This window comes from Mustela putorius, unplaced genomic scaffold (genome assembly GCF_011764305.1).
Source record: "Mustela putorius furo isolate JIRA1106 unplaced genomic scaffold, ASM1176430v1.1 tig00003834_pilon_pilon_pilon, whole genome shotgun sequence".
Taxonomy (NCBI): Eukaryota; Metazoa; Chordata; class Mammalia; order Carnivora; family Mustelidae; genus Mustela; species Mustela putorius.
Genome location: NW_025421987.1, coordinates 77,985,966 through 77,992,938, shown reverse-complemented (window position 1 = coordinate 77,992,938; position 6,973 = coordinate 77,985,966).

The window sequence follows — 6,973 nt, the reverse complement described above, 5'->3', positions numbered from 1 at the left end:
TCACCCATAGTTCCACTACTCAATGACGAACACAATTTAATAGATCATTATGTCCTTTTTTCAGTTACATATAAATATATTTAGTTACATACACACACACACACACACACACTCACATACACACATTTTCAGTATATACAATCTAATAGAATTTGGATTGTATCACACATATAATATCCTATTCATAATTATTCTATCATTAAGGAAATTTAAATTCTTCCATTAAAAAAATTTAAATTCTTCCATAAAAAATTAAATTCTTCCATAAAAAATACAAAAAATAATTGTATTGTAATTTATTATGTGAATATACCATAGTTTCTTTAACCATTCTCAGATATGTAAACATACATGTGAAAAATCCATATTGAAATGAACTTCAGGAGTTTCCATTTTATAGGAAGAACAATCTGATTTTAGTAGCTGAAAAGATCCACAACTACATTTGGAAAACTCTTCAGAATCTTCAAAGAACCAAATATACTTTCAACTCCAAGAGAAATGGTTTGGTGTAAAATGAAACTGGCTTGGGTCCAGTTAAACATTCTTTTTAAGTTACCTAGAAAGTAAGTCAAGGTGTCATTTCCATTCTATTCATTTTCATTCCATTCAAGGTGTCATTCTTCCATTCTAATGGAAGAAAGGGAAATTTATTAATTTCTAGTTTTTAAAATAAAATTTTAAGTCAGCTTGAAACATTCTTTTTCAAATATTGTTTTTATAATAACCAGAAGTATATGCTCATCAGAAGATATTTTAAGCTCCCTGTAATCATTCAATTACTTCATCAATCTAATGCAGACAGTACTTATTTTTCATGGTAATTTTATTCAGTATTTTGCAGTACAGACATACTAAAAAACGCATTTATTTTAAACAAATGAAATTGGAACAGTCAGTAAAAAGAGGCTGAATCTGATGGAATTTTTAAGTAAATGCCAACTTCAGTATTCAATTTATTTATTCAATAAGAGGGCAATTGACAGGTAAAGAGAAAAATGATATGTTTTAATCAGATTCTAAATTCATAGCTTAGCTCTGTGACAGAAGTTACCAAACAGTGTAGAATAATACCATCCCTTCTCTGAGCCTCTTACCAAAGAATCTTTAAAAGTTACAAACATCAACCTTTATAGTAATCTTGCAAAACTGGCAGAATCCACATTTTCCAGCTAAAGAGATAAGCAACAGAGAGGTTAAAGTCACAGTGTAAAATGCAGATAGCAATTTAGAAAGCAGAGCTAAAATAAATCTTGCACTGTTTCCCTCTTATACCTATCTGATGCTCCTCTTGAAAAAAAGAATACTACTATTATGACACCATGGCAATGACAAGAGTGATGGCTACTAATATCGCTACTATGACTGATGATGATCCTAAGAAATGGCAACGAGAACAAAAGATTATCGTGATTGGGAAAGTTTGAAGAGATTCAAAAATCTTCATCAGAACAAAGTAAAATGAATAAATCCCATTTGAAAGAAAACTTTTGTATTTTTTTAGAAATTTTTTAAAGAGTTTATTTATTTATTTGATAGAGACGCAGCGAGAGAGAGAACACAAGCAGGGAGAGTGGGAGGAGGAGAAGCAGGCTTCCCACAGAGCCAGGAGCCTGACATGGCGCTCAATTCCAGGACCCTGGGATCAGGACTTGAGCCGAAGGCAGATGCCCAACAACTAAGCCACCCAGGAGCCCCAAAACTTTTGTATTTTTAAAAGAAGAAGGGCCATCTGTACCCCAATGTTTATAGCAGCAATGGCCACGGTCACCAAACTGTGGAAAGAACCAAGATGCCCTTCAACAGATGAATGGATAAGTAAGATGTGGTCCATATACACTATGGAGTATTATGCCTCCATCAGAAAGGACAAATACCCAACTTTTGTAGCAACATGGATGGGACTGGAAGAGATTATGCTGAGTGAAATAAGTCAAGCAGAGAGAGTCTATTATCATATGGTTTCACTTATTTGTGGAGCATAACAAAAAGCATGGAGGACATGGGGAGTTAGAGAGAAGGGGGTTGGGGTAAATTGGAAGGGGAGGTGAATCATGAGAGACTATGGACTCTGAAAAACAATCTGAGGGGTTTGAAGTGGCGGGGGGGGGTGGGAGGTTGGGGTACCAGGTGGTGGGTATTATAGAGGGCACGGATTGCTTGGAGCACTGGGTGTGGTGAAAAAATAATGATACTATTATGCTGAAAATAAATAAAGAAAGAAAGAAAGAAAAAAAGAAGAAGTTTATGTCAAGATTATTATCCTTGTAGTTAAATATGGGTAAGGGAGCATGATATAAAATTGTATTGCTTTCTGTAAAGCAATCTCATTTGTTCTACCTTTACCTACTGATTAGTTATACAAGGAAAAAATGTCCACCCTCCCTTTTTTCAAAGCTTTGGCAGTAATGTACGGGTTGAACTAAATTATTTTCATAAGAGAGGAAGACTCAAAATCATCAATTTCATATGACTTACCTAATAGAACTAAACCTATTTAGAACAGTGTATTTAGGTATTTTTCTTTTGATCTATTTGCCTTCCCTACTAATCCTCTCAGACCTATCAAATCTCTCTCTGACTCCACTTGCTCCTGTCTTCTAAAATACTCTTAAATTCATGTCTGAGTCAAGAGGGAGACATTTTTAACCTTTCCTGGGTTATTGCTTGTTGAAGAAAAAGCTTATTCCATGGCTTATTCCATTAGGATGGTAGACACATGCAATTTCATTAACCAATAACTACAATCATAGTCATATTCCTAGGAGCAGAAGTTTGAAGCTCTTGGTAGATTTTGGAATTACTTCTCTTCTAGGTATGAATTCCAGCTAATTTCATAAGCTCAGCAACTTCGGGCAAATGAATTAAGTTCCTTCAGCCTCAATTTTCTCACCTACAAAATCGAAATGATAACTTGTTTTAAAGGAAAACTATGAGGTTTAAATTACATGATATTAATATATATATTAATATATTTACATATGTAAATATAATATAATTATATTCATGTTAAATATACATGCTATACATGTATAATAATGAAATGAACAGTGAGAGATGAGTTTCTAATTATTATAGTGGGAGTTTTTAGATAAACAAGGATAGGAGGTTAGAATGATCTGTGCAATAATGGATTAAAGTTGGAAACTTTAGGATGAACTCATGCTTAGCTTCAAGTAGTTAAAATAATTATATATAGAAGTATTATAAATATATCTATAAATATAGAAGTATCTATAAATACTTCCATATATATAGAAGTATTTATAGATATATGTATATACCCAGGTTGGTACACAAACATATTTCTTTGCTTTGGCAACTAAAGGGCCTAGAAATAGCCCTAGTAGAAATGAATATACCTAGAACCTAAGTCATGATTTCTAATAACATTTTCCAATAAAAGTAACTATTACTCCTTGAGAAAAATGGTTTATTTTAGGACTGGAGTAGTAAATATGCACGATAAGTCTGGAGCATCTCCTCTGTCAGATATGACATAAATGAGGTATTGAGTGAATAAATAAATGGGGAATAAAAACAAATATCCTAGGGGCACCTGGGTGGCTCAGCAGGTTAAAGCCTCTGCCTTCGGCTCAGGTCATGATCCCAGGGTCCTGGGATCGAGCCCCACATGGGACTCTCTGCTCCGTAGGGAGCCTGCTTCCTCCTCTCTCTCTCTCTGCCTGTCTCTCTGCCTACTTGTGATCTCTGTCTGTCAAATAAATAAAATAAAATCTTTTAAAAAAATTTAAAGAAAATATCCTATGCAGAAAAATTCCAAATGATTTATGTAGATACTCCAACCTCAGGTGGTTACACTCCCACTTCAATATGGGCTGTACTTGGTGATCTCCTTCCAAGGAGTACAGTATACATAGGTTAAAAAAGAGTAACTTTACAGTGGTGAGACCTAACAAATATTTTTAGCAAGATGATAGGGGTCAACATCAAGAGTGATTTACAAAGTAGAAATCTTAATATAAAGTGATAAAGATTGCACATTACCTCTATGGTGTTTTTCTCAAAACACATAATACCAGTTTAAGAATAGAAAACAAGGGGCTCCTGGGTGGCTCAGTGTGTTAAAACCTCTGCCTTTGGCTCCGGTCATGATCCCAGGGTCCTGGAATCTAGCCCTCATGGAGCCTGCTTCCTCCTCTCTCTCTGCCTGCATCTCTGCGCCTACTTGTGATCTTTGTCTGTCAAATAAATAAATAAAATCTTTAAAAAATTAAAAAAGAATAAAAAACAAACAAACAAGAAAAACTAGACAATTTCCAATAGAAAAACTCTCTACAAAATGCCTGACAAGCAATCTTCAAAACTGTGAAGGTCATTAAAACCAGGGAGAGTCTCAGAAATTGTGAAAGCAAAGAGTAGCCTAAGTATATATGATAAAAGTAATGTTATACATTTGATAGGATCCTGGAACAGAAGAAATATATTAAAGGAAATTTTAATAAAGTGTGTACTTTACTAAATAATAATGTGCAAATATTAGTTAGCTAATTGTTTCAAATGCATCACACTAATGCAGGATACTAATAGAGAAAAGTAGGTATGCGGTATTTCAGAACTCTGTACTATCTCCACAGTGTTTCCTGTAAATACAAACATTTTCCAAAAATTAACTTTATAAAAATAATAAAATATAATGATTAAATTAAAAATAATCTTTAAAGGAGTTAATACACTAGAAAACACTCTCATGCAAAAGAAAATGGTAAGGAAGAAAAAAAGGGACAAAAAAGATATGGGACATATAGAAAACAAAAAAGAAATGACAGACATAAATTCAACTATAACAATAACAAATGTAAATGTATTAAATAATAATATCAAAAAGCAGAAACTACCACACTTAAAAATAAAACAAGAAGATCCAACTTGGTGCTGTCCATAGGAAACATATTTATGATTAAAGATACAAATAAAATGAAAATAAAAAAATAAAAATAATTGTATTATACATATAGTGATGATTAAAGAGCTGAAGTAATATCATACAAAGACTTTAAAACAAAAAAAAAATTAAGAGATGAAGAAGTGCATTTTATAATGATGAAAAGATCAGCCCATTAAGATGACCTATCAAGTATAAATGTATATTCATCTAACAAGAGTATTTAAAGCAACAACTGACAGAATTAAAGGGAAATACAGACAATTTAACAATAACAGTTGGAGACTTTAATATCCTACTCTCAAAAATAGAAAAAAAAAAAACCCAACTACATAGAAGATCAATGAGGAAATAAAATTCTTGAACTACTCTATTAATGAAGTAGGCTTTACAAATATCTATAGAATACTCCATCCAACAATGGCTGTATATTCTTCTCTAGTACACATGGAATATTCTCCAGGATAGGTCACATTATAGGCTATAACAGAAGTCTCACTATATTTAATAAAATTAGAAACATACAAAGTTTGTTCTCCAAAACAAATGGAATTACATTAGAAATTAATAATAAATTTAAAAATTCACAAATATGTGGATATTAAGTAACATTATATTAAATAACCAACAAAATCAAAGATCGTACCACAAGTGAAATTAGTAAATATTTTGAGATAAATGGAAATGACACACCATTTGACACCATGTCAAAAAACATGATACACCAAAACTTATGAGATACAATGAAAGTAATATTCAGAGGGAAATGGATAGCCATAAATACTCATATTAAAAGAAGGAATATCTAAAACCAATAACCTAAAATTCCACCTGAGGACACTGGAAAAATAAGACAAAACTTACACGAAAATAAGCAAAAGCAAGAGAAAAAGAGTAGAACAGAAATATGTAGATGATAGGAAAAAAAAAATAGAGCAAATAAAGGAAACCAAAATTTGTTTCTTTGAAAAATGTAGTGTAATTGACAGAACCTTAAGCTATAATTAGAACAGAGAATGAGAGAGAGAGCATGTGAGCTAGTTTTATTTACCAAATTAAGAATGAAAGAGGGGTGAAGTGAAAGTCACTACCAAACTTACAAAAAGAAAAAACATTACAAGGAATGCTATAAAATATTATATACTAAAAAATTAGATAGCTTAGATGAAAGAGATAAATTCCCAGAATAATACAGACTACTCAAACTGACTCTAGAAGAAATAGAAAATCAAAATAAATATTTAATAAGAAAGGAGATGTAATTCATGATTTAAAATGTCTTACTAAGAAAAGCCCAGACCCAGATGGCATCAAGATGAATGTTATCAAAAAGTTAAAGAATTCACACAAATCCTTTACCAATTTTTCCCAAGAAATAGAAGAGAAAAGAACAGTGCCTTATGCCTTACTTACTATATTAGTCCAGTCTCACCTTGATTTCTAAATCAGACAAAGACAAAATGAGAAGACTGCAGACCAATATCCCTTATGAATATAAAGGTAAAAATACTCAATAAAATACTATAAACCCAAATCTGTAAACATGTAAAAGGATTTACATACCATGATCAAATAGGATTTATCTTAAGAATGCAAGATTCGTTTAACATCCAAAAACCAATTGACGTAATACACCATAGAAATAGAATAAAAGATAGCAACAACATGATCATATCTATAGATACATAGAAAACATGACAAATTCCAGCACCTTTCATAATAAAAAGAGAAACACTTAACATACTAGAAATAGAAGAGAAATTCTTCAACTCTATAAAGGACATTAACAACATGAACAACCAAAAAAACCAAACAGCTAACACCACATCATCATTTAATGGTTATAGATTGGATGCTTTCCTCCTAGGAACAAAACAAGAATTTCTGCTCTTGCTATTTCTATTCAACATTATAGCCGAGTTTCTACCCTGAGAAATTTTCCAAGGAACATAAATAAAAGCCATCCATATTGGAAAATAAGTAAAATAATTTCTCTAGAGATGGCATGAGGCATAGGAATATGATGGTGCATATATATATATATGTATATATACATATATATATAAA